General features: G+C 45.2%; 1 pseudogene; it reads right to left on the reverse strand.

Moving 5' to 3' along the window:
- Nucleotides 1–406: 406 nt before the first annotated feature.
- LOC136132506 (protein NipSnap homolog 3A pseudogene) overlaps nt 407–16,260 on the reverse strand; it is a 106,660-nt pseudogene continuing 90,806 nt past the window's right edge.

Below are 16,260 nucleotides of genomic sequence, written 5' to 3' on the forward strand. Positions count from 1 at the left end.
CACACCATTTTAAAGCAATTATACCCCAATAAAGATGTTAAAAAAAGATACAAAAAAATAAATAAAATAAAATATTGTCACAGGTATGGGAATGTATCATTTGAATATAAAAAATGTTATAAAGCAAAAGGTTGTCAAAATATAGGAGAGTTATTTCGAAACACATGCAAAACCAAGATCATGAAGTAGTGGCAACTATTTCTAACGTATAACAGATACTGAAACGCCGTGGGGGAAATGAACAGAAGTATCTCCTGAAGTGGTAGTGACAAAGGACAGAGGTGGTTTTCAGAAGTTCAAGGGACATAGCTAATTAACTTACCACCTCCTTCAAATAAAAGTGAGACTCTCTTGGGAGAATCTAAGCCCATTTGCAGACACATCTTAGAGCAGTTAATGAAATGCTTCATATTTCAGCAGAAAGAGATTTCAACGGTAAAAATGACATAGGAATCAGAAGCATACTTTGCTGTGACACTTGGTAGTTGACGTTTTCCCAGTGACCACAAGTGTGAGGTCCTCATGAGACTGATGTCCCCAGCTGCATGAATATCTGCACTCTCATTTCACCAAAGAACATGAACTCTGCTGGGTGCTCTGTATTCTGGGTGGAGAACTCCAACCAATTCTGTGTAGCCTAAATCAACATGGGCATCCACCACCGTTTTAAACTCATCACCCCACAGAGCTGGCCCAGCAGGCTTCGTCTGGAAAATAACTGGCTCATAGACTCCTTTGGTATTTTTTTTTCTAGTTTGCACTATGGTACCCCATAAATAATCTCAAACTCTTGCTTGTCAATGAGAGCCAAATTTGGAATAAGAAATTGTTCTTGGCATTCTTTATTCTTGGCCGAGCCTTTCTGAACTTCAGCTCAAGGAGCAAAACTATCATACTTCCAAACATGAAACACTTTATCCATTATGCCTCCAAATTCTGCACTCCAGAATCCAACCAAATCAGAGTAGGCTGTCTAAAGATGAATGGTTTTACTAATATTTTCCAGAAACTCATTTATCTTTGAGGGTTTAAGGCAATAACTATGAAATTCATAGAACGTTCCATCATATTGTCGGGGGGCCCCCGTAGCAAAAGATGAATGGATCTGAGGGGCAGGTGACCACGTGGCCAGAGCCCTAGTCAGGCCGCCTTGGAGGACAAGCGTGGCAGGGCTTTGGATGCTGAGAAGGGCAGCCAGTCAGTGGTCCTCCTTTTACGGCTTTCCTAATGGAAATCAAGACCAGGCCAATTTTTAAAGAGTAAATGTCTTTTAATACTTAAAAGATCATAATTAAACATAATTGCGTGTGCCAATATCATTCTTATAAGGCAAGCTTTACCAACGGAATCTTGTTTCTGTGTTGAGAGGCTATGAAGGTAAGCCAACACTTTACTGGGTCAAGATTTCAAGACGCCATTGTCAAACTAATCCCTATGGACAATATAGATAAACTTGGACTGAATGCCGGTTAAGTAAGGAAGTTTCCTAACTAGCTGAATGACTGAATGTATACGCTGTTGATGAACTCAATTCTGTCTGAAGAAACGTACTGTGTGGTAAGGGGGGCTGGGGTATGCTTTTCTTACATAAACCATATATTTGGCACATTTTTAATGACTCATATATACAGAAATCAGCTACATATTTTGATGCAACTGTTTTGAAGATATTTTGACAGCCCAGTGAAACAATTTAAAGAATTTTCCTCAAGTGCCAATTAACATAATTACATACACACTCACTTCCTGATCTTCATCCCACTTCTGAGTGAATTTTAGAGAGGCAATAAGGTCAGGTTCAGGGGTGAGATGAGGCGTTGCGACATTCATTATTCACGTTGCTAGGGCACGACAAAAGGTGTGTTTATATTTTGATGCACCCATTTCGATATGACCAAATCAAAGTAGTCACATCAAAATCCTTTTCCAGATCGGATTTCCATACATTTATCTGCATCACAGATTTTGGAACTCTATAGCACTAAGGATCTATCTCTTACCCCATGAGACATTTACTTTCCAGGTTGGCAATAACTCATTGTGCTTCTAATATATTTGAGGACAGAAAGATGGAGGCTGGTTTTAGAGTCAATATTTGCTAGATTTCCACCAAGTCAGATGTCATCTTCTTGCCTTTGGGAATACAGGTAAAGATGGCATATCATTCCAGGTTCTTTGTAAGTAATAGAAATAGACCCTGGCTGACAAAGCCAGAAAGGACTTTATAGGAAGGCTACTGGGTAGGGCTTTCATAGCAGAAAAGTCAAACAACCAGGTCTTGGGAAGGCCCACGGTCAGAGTAGCTCCAGGGAGCTCAGTAGAGAACCCAGACACAGCTTCTGCAGGAAGTACCATCAACAGCTTCAGTTCCACTGGCCATCTGTCCCTCTGTGTCTCTGCCCAAGTTTCAAATCTTGTCTCATTGCCCCCTGTCCTGTGACCAGGACTACTGGGGTCATGTGGATGGAGGAGGCAATTTCCCCAAGGGAAAAGGAAGGGCACAGTTATCAGAAGAAAGGGGCAGTGTGCAGGAAAAGCAAGAAAAAAAATAGACCCACTAAAGACCTGAACTTCAGTCAAACACTCATTTTCAAAAATACAGGTTTGGCCTCACCTGCTTTATGTAAATAAGGGGGTTAGTTGGCTGCAAGCACAGCAAGAGTGCTGACACAGCCTTGGTGGTCCCAGCATCAGTAAGAAGGCAGCCCTTCAGAGGTTCCAGCACAGCCATGGGACCTTCACCGTGGCCCCCTGGGTGGCCCTCCTCTGTGATTCTGGTCTCTGGGACACATCCTCTCATTCATTCTCCACCTCTAGGAATGGTAGCTGCTTCCTGTAATTACGAATGTCTGGGTTATCTCACATGTGCCTTTTTGCCCACTTTGTCCTTCTGTAGCTATGTTAAAAAGCTCCTATGTTAAGTTCCCTCTACTGGAAATGTTGATAGTATTTCTATCTTCCTTTCTGGAGTCTGACTGATGCAAATGCTGAAAACCCAGATGATGTCCACAGCAGGATGTTTGGTGAGGGAGGCTGATACCATGCGGTACTTGGAATGCATGTCTTGTTCAAAGGAAGACTTAGGGAATGTGATCACCAGCTTCAACTATCTGAAGAGCTTTCATCCGAAAAAGGGATTATATTTATCCCCTGTAGTTCCAGAGGGCAGAACTAGGATTAGTGAGCAGAAATTTCTAGGAAGCAGGTTTCAGCTCAAAATAAGGAACTATCCTCTAAGCCCTTGAGCTGTCCCCAACGGAATGCACTGGGCAAATTTTACTGGAGGTTAGTCAAGCAGGGGATTGGTTTTCATCCCTCTGAGACACCGGAGAGGTGCCCACCAGAGTGACATGCTGGGCCAGATCAACTCTTGAGGCCCCCAAATCCTCCTGCAGAATCTGTAGGCTTTAATCAAAGATTTAGTCATTTTCTATTGGAACTCGAGAACAAAGCTGGGGTGCTTGGTGACCTGCAGAAAACAGTATCAATTATCCTCTAAGATTTATCTTGGCTCCAGCGTACTTTAAAACAATCACTCTTACTCTGAGACTGAAAAATTCAACTTCCCACCATTGTACACCCAGCTGAAAGCGGACACCCATTTGCTCCCCTCTGCTTCTAGCTGGGTTCACTCTGTGTCCCTGTGATTTATGCCCAGAGGTCCTTTGGAGGAGACAAAGGTGACTACAGCCCACAACTAATGGAATCAAAGGATTCGAGTGTTCTGGAAAGACTTGCTCACCCTTGTGAATCTCCTTTGATGGATCCAAATCCCTGAGGCTGAGGCTTCCCGGATCAGTCCTGGATTCACAAGGATGGGCAGACAGTTATGAGGGAACCAGACAAGTCTTCAAAACCTTTATGAGATTATCTTCCTGCCAAGCTTGAAAATCCCACCACCTTTCCAATTCTTGCTACAGCTGTCAATAACTTGTGCACATCTGTACAGCCCGCCCTTCTGCTGTTCGGGGCACACAAGTCTCAAAACAGCTCTTCTCCATACACCAGTTTTCCTTTCCTGGAGCAAAACACCCTTCATTCGCATTGTGGCAGTTCGGGAGGTAGGTGGGGGGAAAACTATTCCCCTTTGAGCCCTGCTAAACCAAATGTAGAAACGTAACATTCTAACCTCTAATATGCTCAGAAAATGGTAACTTCTAAGCACACTAAAAGAAGTGTTCTCTTACATTTTCCAATGGGAACACTGGAGGAGAGAGGAAACACAATGAGTAACCCATGGTCAAAACCCCAGATATAACAGGACCAGAAACTAAACTTCATTTTGCCCTAGTCCAGGGATGCTCCGCTCACTTACACAATCTTATTTCTTCAAACAATCCTACATTATCAGAGAGAAATCCATAGAATTAAGAGTTTTGGTGGCTCAGCCCAGCTTTCTAGCGAGCACGGGTTCAACTGACAGCAGGCCATCCGTGACCAGGAGGTTGCCCCTTTTGCCGACACAACCCTTCATGGATCATTTTACTTTCCATCTGTTTCCCCTAAATTTGTCCCAATATTTTTGTCATTTTAACATTTGTCATACGTCCTACTCTAAGGGTGTGATTGCCCAGGAAACAAAGGGAAAATGCCTAAGAAGTGATCAGCAGAGCCTGGCTTGCATGTCAACAACTGCCCAACTCTCTGGGCTCCTGCCATGGTGTAGGGAGCCCAGGATGCAAAATATCTTAAAACGCAGACACCCCTGCATGCCTAAAAGTCCAACACAAGCAAAGAATAATTTTGAGTTTAACAATATCCTCTTCCCACAGCCTGTCCCCAAAAGTAGGGCTGTAAGGCCATGTTCTCCTAGTGAAAAACTGTTGGTTAGAGCCTGGTGCTGAGGGCAGTAGAGGGCAGGAAGAGAGAATATCATGGTGTGGTGGGAGGTGGGATGGAGAATGGGGGGGACAGGGGCTTCTCTCATGGATGGGACCCCCTATGGGACCAGCTCTCTTGCTGCAAGTCAGGTCAGCTTGTCTTCCATCTCAAGAGATCTGAATTGTGATGCTCATCTAATGCTCTCTGTTTCCTCTCCCTCCGACCCCTCTCTGACCACCCCTCATATTGTCCCCCTCCCTGTCCCTTTATGTTCCTTGGCCCTCTCTCTGCCCATCCCCTCCAGTCTGAGGCAGCCACCTGGGGACCCTGCTGTCCAGTCATTAGCCAGGGCAGCTGCTCTACCAAGCAAGCTCCAGAGACCTGCAGCTGGGAGAATGGAGTCCTGCGTGCAGGAGGGGAGCCGGGGAAGGCCCACCGAACCTTCTCAGGTGGCCAGATGATGCCTAATTAGGCCCCCTGCTCTGGAGGCCTCACCAGATGGGCAAATGCCTGGCAGCCTTAGGGAGCCAGCAAGACGCTGTGGGAAGTCCCAGCGCACGGTTTCCTTTCCAGCTGCCTCTGGGGCTGTGCGGAAGGATGGTTAAAATAGTAATTGGCGCCTGGGGTCAAGGGGCCTCGCGTTTCCCTGCCAGGAGGGGAGATGCTCTGCTTCTCAGTGATGCAAGCCCCGCCACTCCCCCGCCCCAAGGATCCCCTCTACCAGCCTGAGTTGCTCTTGATTGAAACTGATTTTTTTTTTTTTTTTTTTGGATTCACACCAGAAGAGTTGGCACTGGGAACATTTTTCTAAACCTAAACAATGCACACTATGAATTCATGAAAGGTAGAATTAAACTAGAAGGGAAACATGAAGAAAATGCATGGGTTTCATTCTTTCTGTCTCCCCAGCCTACAAATGTGAGCTACAAAGGGCGTGGCAGGGGGAGGGGGAGGCAGCTGAGGACTTAATTTTGACAAATTGCTGTTTCTGGGCAAGGGAGAAGTCGGGAGCCAGTGAGGGAGGCAGGGTGTAGGGGTCTGCTCTGGAGGTGCAGATATTTTATATTTCAAGGCATGTCCCTGGCCTGCAAAAGAGAACTGCCCTGTGGTTCTCCTGACCTACCCAGCCACTGCGCCTCTCACTGCCCCTCAGCATGGCCATTTCTACAAGAAAAACATGCCATGGGAGACAGGCAGGGAAGCAGAACCTTTGACACCCTCCTCACCCCAAATTCTGCTATTCAGGTGGAGTTCGCCTTTCGGTGGAAAGGCATCAATGGAAATAATGAAGTTTACAAACATTAAAGGGAAAATATGCAGGAAGCAGAGCTAAAAATGGGCCAAACAACTTCTTTGCCCTTCCCTCTTCCTGCCTTCCCTAGCTCCTTGTGTGACGAAGAACATCTTTGCCTCTGATGAAGAAGTGATAGCAGAAGAGCCTAAGTCCTTGACTCAGATGGCCTTTTTATAGAAAAAGAAAAGTCAGGAAAATACAAGAAATCTCTTCTGCCTGCCATCACAGCCCTCGCACCCCCATTTGGGATACCCTATAAGCGTCCATATGGATTCAGAGGAAAAATCCATGTATCTCATTTGGTGATTTTCTTTTTTAAGCTGTTGGAAAGTGAATTCTCCTGCCCAGTGGCAATTGTTTCTTAGCTATTATATGCAGGGAAAATTTCCAAAATAAAATGCAATAAGGCTAAGAAGACAAGTATACAAATCATTTATTATAATATTCCTTATTTACCCTTGTTATTAATGTCCCTTGTTTGTGGGACAAATTTGTGGACGGGACAGGCTGTGTATGATTACATTCTTGGCCAGCAGAGAACCAGGTTGGCAGCAGCACGTCTCTGAGCAATCTCAGCTCTCTGCAGTTTCTGGAGTATAACATATTTTCTGCAGGCTCAGGCTGACACAGTGGACATTAATTGTTAATTCACCAACAGCCATCTGCTAAAGCGTAGACTCCCTGGAAATCTGGGGAAACAGCGCCACCTAGCAGCCCTAGCGCTAAGTGCTTCAAAGCTGTGTTTGTTGTTGACTGGGCCGGTGGAAAAGGCTGACCGTTCTTTTGAGGTTGACCAAATTGGAAAGATGGTCTCTTTAAATCCACTTCCGCTACCAATGAGCACAATAAGCTGGCGACAGCTTGGAGTCCATTTTGCTTCGGAAAAGCAGCTCAGCTTAACATTCTGGTTGGATAAGCAAGGTTTCATAAAATTTCTTACCATAGGTCATTTCACCTGTAAGACACTTTGGAGCTACACATTTAAAAGATGGAGGCCCAAGGAGAACAAGGTGCTTCTTCAAGGTCACACGGCTATTTTATGGTTGAGCCAGGCTCAAAAACTAGAACCAATCCTGCTATTCATAGAATGGGAGCCCTTTTTATAGGCTGTGCAGAGATGAAGGTAGAAACGACACAGAAGTGAGAGTATCCATCAGTAAGCCAAGGTCTGGGTCTCTCTCTGAATCTAGATATTGATAACAGGGATAAGGCAAGGTACACAGTAAACACAAGGACAGATTTTGGCCCGTGTCTAGGACACAGGCAAACACCATGGACAAATCTTTGAGCCGCCCTGCAAAATGTCATTGAAATGGCTGAAACAAACATTTGGGCTCTTCTCCAGCCCAACCTCTCTGTGGTCTGGTCAGTCACATGTCTCCCTAAGAGGAAAAATATTGCAGATTTTAATTTGGGAAATAGGGGTTTTCAGACTCTCCTCCTCTAAAGGCCCTTTGGATCTTTGACTCCAAATGTGTCAGACGCTCTTTCTCTCTCTCAGGGAGGAACATTGTGGAGACTCAACCTCTCAGAGTGGGAAGGGACCTTGGGGGTGACTCATCCCATGGGGCTCATCCTGAGTGCACAATGGAATTGCCAGAGAAGATGTTAAAATCGTCAGTGCTAGGGTCCCACCCCAGACCAATTAAATAAAATTCTCTAGTGTGGGACCTAGGTATGGTAGTCCCCCCCTTATCTGCGATTTTGCTTTCTGCGGTTTCAGTTACCCACAGTTAACTACAGTTCAAAAATAGTAAATGGAAAATTCCAGAAACAAACTACTCATGGGCTTTAAATTGTATGCTGTTCTCAGTAGTGTGACGAAATCTCGCACCATACAGCACAGGGTCCCCAACCATCGACATCATCATGGCTCAATCCAGGATCACCTGCTCCAGGTGACCTGCTTCTGACATGTGGTCTGAAGGTCCACAGCCTAATGTTATGTCACAATGCCTATGTCATTCACCTCACTTCATCTCATCACGGAGATATTTTATCATCTCACATCATCACAGGAAGGTTGAGTTCAGTAGTACAATAAGATATTTTGAGAGACAGATAGAAAGACTACACTCCCAAACTTGCATTATAGTATATTATTGTAATTGATCTATTTTATTGTTAGTTATTGTGAATCTCTGACTGTGCCTAATTTATAAATTAAACTTTATCATAGGTATGTATGGGTGGGCCCAAAAGTGCCTTCGGTTTTTTAAGCAAAAATAAAATACATTTTTCATTTTGAGCAAAGAACAGTTCCAGGTGCCTTTTACAGTCTTCCAGGGAATTGAAAATTTTTTCCATTAAGAAAATTTTGTAAAGACCAAAATAAACGGAAATCCGAAGGTACGATGTCTGGTGACAGCGGATGAATCAGAACTTCCCAGTCAAGCTGTAACAGTTTTTCCCTGGTCATCAAAGAAACATACAGTCTCGCATTATCCTGATGGAGGATTATGCATTTTCTGTTGACTCATTCTGGACGCTTTTCATCGAATGCCACTTTCAGTTGCTCTAATTGGGAGCAGTAGTTGTTGGAACTAATCGTTTGGTTTTCCGGAAGGAGCTCATAATAGAGGACTCCCTTCCAATCCCACCATATACACAACATCACCTTCTTTACTGGCCTTTGGTGTGGTTGGCGGTGGTTCATTTCGCTTGCCCCACGATCTCTTCCATTCTGCATTGTTGTACAGTGTCCATTTTTCATCACCCATCACCAATTTGTTTTAAAAAAGGAACATTTTCATTACGTTTCAGTAGAGAATAGCATGTGGAAATATGGTCAAGAAGGTTTTTTTCGCTTAACTTAAGGGGAACCCAAACATCGAAGCGATTCACATAACCAACGCGGTGCAAGTGATTTTCAATGCTTGATTTGGATATTTTGAGTATGTCGGCTATCTCCCGCGTGGTATAACGTTGACTGTTCGCAATTAATGTCTCGATTTGATCGCTATCACCTTCAACTGGTCTACCCGACCGTGGAGCAACGTCCAGCGAGAAATCAATCTCCAGCACAAAACTTTGCAAACCACTTTTGACACGTTCGATCAGTCACAGCACCTTCTCCATACATTGCACAAATCTTTTTTTGCATTTCAGCTGTATTTTTACCTTTCTTGAAATAATAAAGCATAATAGGCTGAAAACGTTGTTTGTTTTTCTTCCATCTTCAATATTAAAATGGCCACACAAAAATTCACCGATTTCGACAACTCTTCTTTTAAATGCACGCTGGTATGACAGCTGTCACATACAATCTAACAAAATTGTTTCGAATGAAGTTAAAGACAACTAAGTGCTATTAGAGCCATCTTACAGAAAAAAACAAACGAAACTTTTGGCCCACCCAATATGTATAGGAAAAAACATAGTATATCTAGGATTCAGGACTAGCCCTGGTTTTAGGCACCCAATGAGGGTCTTAGAACATACCTTGCACAGATAATGAGGCACTATTGTATTAGTATGTATGAGGGATGCCAATATGCTACCAAGGTTAAGAATCGCTGGCTTGTAGCCCAAACTTTCCTCTTAAAGATGAGAAAACTGAGGTGCAGAAAGGCAGAGTGGTCTGTCCAGCAACACACAGGGAGCTAATGGCAGAACTGGGACCAGTTTTTTCTTCCTTGTCCTTAGCAGCTTGCTACAGTCCGTTACATCATGCTTGGCTTCAACCAGCCAGATAGCCAGAGTGGTCACAGCCTGCAGACACAGCCCCAAGACAGCCGTCTGTGAGTGGTCGTCTGTGCACAGGAAGTGCTCTAAGCACTGGGCAAACTCAGCATTTAGGAACCTTGAAGGAAGAGATGTTGAAGGATTCTAACCAATGTGAGGGCACTTGGTCATATTTTTTTTCAACTATGATTTTTGGAACTGGAGAAATAACCACAGAATGGGTCTAGGGCCCCCCCTGGGCCCATGGTGAGATGGACCAGAGACAGACTCCATTGATCACCTGATTGGTGGTACTTTGGGTCTCCAGCATACACTCGTCCCCGACCGTCTGATTACACCCCTTGCCCCCATGCACCATCACTTTAGTACGCAGCCACAGGTCCCTTTAGAGAAGGTCAGAGGAAGATTCACAGTGTAAACTGTCGGCTGTGCAGCAGGATTTCCAAGGAGACTTGTTCTCCTCTTCATTCAAGAAGCTCTGTGTCTATGAAATGACTCAAGTCTGAGAATTAGTTGAGGGATTTTTTACTTTTTTTTTTTTTTTTTTCGGTATGCGGGCCTCTCACCGTTGTGGCCTCTCCCGTTGTGGAGCACAGGCTCCAGACACGCAGGCTCAGCGGCCATGGCTCATGGGCCCAGCCGCTCTTGTGGCATGTGGGATCTTCCCGGACCGGGGCACGAACCCGTGTCCCCTGCATCGGCAGGCAGACTCTCAACCACTGCGCCACCAGGGAAGCCTGATCTTTTACTTTCTATTGTGATTCTATTCACCAGGTCTAGAGCTTTCCCATTATGCAAATCAAGTAAGGCTTTAATAGCCAATTCAATGTCTCTACAGGCCATTCTATTCTGATTACTACTTGGGTTCTGCAAACCCTTACAGTAAACACACCCATCTTGTCTTTAGCAATTAAATACCACCTCTTGGTGCTGGGTTTCATCATCCCCACTGAAGTCAGGGGTCCTGTTCGATGGCAGCTGTCCACACCATCACTTCTGGCCCACAGAGAAGAGCCAGCACAGAGAACACAGGGGCTCCCTCACAAATGCATCTCTCCCAGCCTTGGTAAAGGGAGTGCCCTCTGGATCCTCTGAGGGGACGCAGTTAGGAGGTAGGTGAGCTGATCTCATATAATACATCTGCTCCAGCTTCCCCATCCCCCAAAGCTCTGTTTACATTCCTCTGTCTCACTGCCCCATCCTGCCCCATATCTCTTGTCAGGAAGGTCTGGCCCAGGACCCATTACCTTACTGTCTTCATGACAATTCAAAACCCCAGAGATTCTAACTTCGGCATTATGCAACCAAACCATATCTCCCAGGCTGCTTCCCAAACTTCAAAAGAGCTCCAAAATCCCATTAAACAGAGTGCCCCAGGTTTTAAAGAAATCGCTGATCACGAGCTATGAAATGAAGAATTGCATCAATACCAAAAGTTTAGAAGAGAAGAATGATTCAGGCAATGTTAGCCTAAGATTCTCCAGGATGAGGCTGGCTGTGACCAGGAATCTGCGAGCAGGCCATCAGCATGAATGTTCCAGGCTGGGCTTCCCTGTCCCACTCCCAGTTCCACCTTTCAATCAGGGACGCAGAAAGGAGGGTGGAGGGGAGACAAATCTTGACCTTGTGAGGCCAAGATGGCTCGAGGGCTCATACCCTTTCGCCCTTGGCATTGCTGAGAGGAAACACAGAAGCTTTATAGGATGGTAGGTATTGGCCACATGGATAGGGTTTTGCATGGGGCTCCCCGCTACACCCAGGGATGATGCCCGCCTGCAAGCCCTCTATTTGAATTTGGATGTTTTAAACAAAATAACACAGGCTGTCAAAGAATTCATTTCAGGAGTCCTTTTACACTGCCAGCTTATCATGTGTCTCCACCGTGGAACCCTGGGTTGGCTTGGCGTTTCACTCAGAATAGAGCCCAAGGATCCTTCCACGGGGCCCAAGCACTAAGTGATCGGCCCCCCTTCCTCTCCGGCTCATCCCCTATTCCACTCCCTTGCTCACTGTGGTCCAGATGCGCTGGCTTTCTTGCTTCTCTTCAAACATGCATAGAACTTCCCCCGGCCACTCCCCCTGCTTAGCGCACCCCTCCACCAGCTCTGCCCCTGACCGTCTTTGATCATTCCAAATGTCACCTGCAGCTTCCCTGACAACCTCCTTTCACACTGCATCCTCCACCCCGCTCCTCTGCCTTTTTTCCATTACGGGTCACCTTCTGACTTACTGTATACTTCATTTATTTTGACATTGTCTGTCTCCCGCACTAGAATGGCAGCTCCCTGTGGGCAGACATGCTTGTCACTTTTGTCACTGCTGAATCCCCAACCCCTAGCAAAATGCTCGGCATGTGGAAGGGGATCAGTGAATATTTTGTGAGTAAATGCATTAAACTACTATGTGATTGGCTCTGTGGTTGAGCCAATCACAGCTTAATAAATGGGATCCACTAAGAGCCAGAGGCAGCCAGTTTGCCTGCCTTTCCTCTCTACCAAAGTGGAACAATCTCACAGCAATCAATCCAATCAGTAAGGAATTGCCCAAGTCTGATAAGACACACAGACACTGCAGTTAACATTTCTACTGCATTTCTTTTTTAAGTTCTTTAATTAAAAGTACACATGGATGGTTAAAGCAAAATGTTTTCACTCTACCTAAGCTTGCCATATGTCTGTGGTTTAAAAAGTGAATCTTGTCCCACTAATAATGTCCTTCATCGTTTTGCTTAGAGGAGGAGGTTTCAGGGAAAAGGGCAGTTATGATTGCGACTCCTTTTACACTAGACTAATAATAACTTTAGAAAAACAGCCCATGTTTAGCTCCACAGATGCGCCTTGAGGGGGACCCTAAAACACCTGAGGATAAAGAGCGTCCATGCACAAGAGGAGGCCAGCCACACTTGTTGGGCCCATCTGAGTATTATTCCTTTCAGCCAATGAAAGCTTCAGCCAATGAGCTGCTCAGTTATTACAGGTTATTCTGAATTCAGACAGCTGTCTTTTGTCTGGAAATTGATTACAAAGTAGATGCATCCATCAACTGGGGAATTTCTGATAGAAAATTCATTCTTTTATTTGTCAAACATTGACTTAGAACTTCATAGGTGTGTTGAATATACCAAGTAAAACACTTGCAGACACTATGTGGACAGTAAGGAGAAAGGGGCCTTACTTGACACTGGGAGAGAGGGGTACCAGGAAGGCCTCAGGCATTATGTATCCTTTGGACAAGCCCCGAATGAGGTGAGGAAGAAGTCATGCAGATTTAGGAGGGAGAGCATTCCAGGGAGATCAGGTGTAAAGGCCCTGAGGTGGAAATGAGCTCGACATGTCAGGACACAAGAGGCTCCTTTGACTTATCTCCTTTCTCTCCTTGGCTAGAATCCCAAATCCTCATCCCATCCCAGAAGCCAGCTTCCTCCTCTCTGGTAGGTCCAGGGCCTTCCCAGCCCTCAGTCTGAACTAGACACCGCAGAGTAGCCCTGCCCCCAAAACTTTCGTTGCCAGGGCTCTAAGACTAGTTCTTCCAGGCAAACAAACTCCCTTTGTCCTGCAGACTCCTGGCCTTTTAACACGGGCTTTCCATTGCTGACAAACTCCATAATCGAGGGGAGGTGTTAGCAAAACTTCTCCCGTGCCTTAGCAGAACCCCTCCCACCCCACACCCCACCCTCCCACAAAGGAGCTCGAAACGTGAAGGGTAAGGGAGAGCTGAGCTGCGGGGAGGACAGGCTGGCGGGGTGCTCATTGGGCCCCCTTCTCATAGGCCTGACGAGCGAGCTGGACTCCCCACCCCTGCCGTCACCCTCCAGGGAGGGGGTGGGGCGTGCATGGGTGGGGTGAGCAGTGAGGAAGAGGAGGGAAACCACCTCCCACTGAGCCAGGCTGGGATTGCAGATTAGGGACCGCAGTCCAGGCCAGACCCGGCTTCTGCGGGCTCACTCACCCTGGAGGGAAGTCACAGTGGGAAGCAGGGAGAGAGGAACCTCGCCCTGGGGTTCTGCAGCCTCTCCAGCCTCAGAGTGTTGGTCCTGTGAACAGTGTCCAGACCACAGTTTCTGTTGAAATGGGTCCCAGTTTATGAATGTATTCAGGTTTTCACTACTGTTTTTCATTTGTCTCAGCTTCATTTCCCACAGCTCCCAGTTCCATGCTCATCAACAAGACTGGTCATTTATTTGAACAGAAATGACATCAAGAGTGAATTTAAAGGCTGCTCGAAAGGCAAAGGGGGCCAAAATACTGCTGAGTCATCCATCACCTGCTCACTACCGTCTTTTCTACTCTGATGTTAAGTACCTTCTAGACATTATTTAACTGTCGTGGAAACAATATGAGGTGGGTCTCAGTTTTCCTGTGCCGTGGACAAAATAACTGAGGCTCAGAAAGGTAGAGACACCTGCCCAAGCTCACACAGCTAGAAAAGAGCCAGAATTGGACACAAGTGTACACGGTTCTAGAATCTTCTTGCCACTCAGTGCAAAGACACATAGACGAGGAATGTGAACACCTGCAGACTGAACTATATGTTGAACACCTGCAGACTGGTTAAGTTTTCTACCTCACTCTCTTGGAATGAGAAACTGGTCATCAGGACCCCATTCAGTTACTGGTAGGAGGAGCGGAAATGGGGGAGGAAGGTGCAGAAAAGATGCCAACCCAGAAGAGAGCACTGCTGACTTCCTATGTCTCTTTGCCTGGGGTGGCTTTTCTTCTTTGTAGGATAGGGAGCGAGACGCCTACATTAGTCAGCACTTTCGCACAGCCCAGCTTCCTACTCTGCCTAGCAACAGGCTAGGCTGATGCATAAACAAAGGAAGGAGCTGCCCCAGCAGTGCGGGAAGGGAGCCATCAGGCCAGCCCTTGAAATTCTCCCACCCCCTTCCAGCCTGAAATTTCCCCTCATTTCACAAATGCAAACATAGAGAAACAGAGAGTGGGCAAACCTGGCCCAGAAGGCGTTGCCAGTCAGGGCAGAATCAGGACCAGAAAGAAATGAGCTATTCACCCACAGTTCATTCATTCGTTCATTCATTTGGATTCATTAAAACGGCCAAGTCTCTGTTCTCATAGAGCTGATGTTCAAGTGAGGAAGACAGATGATAAATAGATAGATACACAATACAGCGTAAAGAACAATATAAAGGAGTGTAGGGGAAGTCCTCCCTGGGGTGACTCGGAACAGAGACCGATTTCTCACCCAACTGAAGTGAGAAAATAAGGGCAAGGTTACTGAGAAGGGAATAACTTGCTGTGTGGGACAACAGCAAGGAGACCAGAATATTCTGATCGGATTGAATGAGGGTAGAACTTACATTGAGAGGTAACTGGTGTTAGATCATAAAGCTGTATGCGAGGAACAGGACTTTGGATTCTTTTTTTAATAATGATGCAAAGCCATGGAAGAGCTGAAAACAGGGGAACACCATGATCTCCTTCAGGTTTTTAAAAATCACTCTTGCTACCATGTAGAAAAGAACACACAGAGAAGGAAAAGTGGAGATGATGATGGCTTTCCTTCGAGATGAGCTCGAAGGAAAGAAATAAGGGGCATAAGAAGGGGTTGGACCCAGGGGGTGAAGCAAAAGTGATTTGCTGATGTGTTACATATAGTATGTGTGATGGTTTTCAAGGAATACTACTTGGTTTTCATCCTGAGCATGTGATCGAACTGTGGCACCATTGTACAAACTGGAATCCTGTAGATGTCAGAATCTGGATGAAATTAAGTTTTGTATCTCTAGCCCCCAGAACAGTGGATCCCACATTGGAGCTTAAAAAACTTAAATGATCAGATAGATGCAATGATTACTACATGTACATACACACAAACACAAATATATAACCACCCTGCTTCCCTTTGTCTTTTACTATAGTTTTTCAATTATTTTAGTTTTTTTCAAAAGAAATCTTAATTGAAATACCAATATATAAAACAAACACATTGCAAACGTTCATTCATGAACATTTATATTTGAGTTCAATTATGACATTTGCTTATGATAAAGTCAATCAATGAGGCCAAACAGTTCTGATACATACAGATACTTGAAATCAGATGATACGGATGTTAACTGCAATTTTCTATATGTTCTAACTTCCATTTGTTTCTGTTTTGCCTGGTTGCACCTTATGAAGAGGTAGTTACAAACAGCATAAGTTTTAAATGTGTTGTGTGCCAGTTAGTAATGCCTTTGGCTACATGTGAGAAAAGAGTTAAATGTCGAAGGCTGAACCATAAGGAAGTTTACTTTTGATTAACAAAAGTCAGTAATATAAAGAAGTGTACAGTTAGAAATAGTGGCTTAAAAGACTTGAACAAGTAATCCAAAGGTAGGCGCTACAGAACTAATTCAATAGTTTAACAGTGTCATAAGGGCCCTGGTCTTTCCATCCTTCCATCCTGCCATTCCTAGGCTGTCATTTCAGCCCTGGGAAGTCACTTTATGGTCATGGGCC

Source organism: Phocoena phocoena, chromosome 13, assembly GCF_963924675.1.
Source record: "Phocoena phocoena chromosome 13, mPhoPho1.1, whole genome shotgun sequence".
NCBI lineage: Eukaryota > Metazoa > Chordata > Mammalia > Artiodactyla > Phocoenidae > Phocoena > Phocoena phocoena.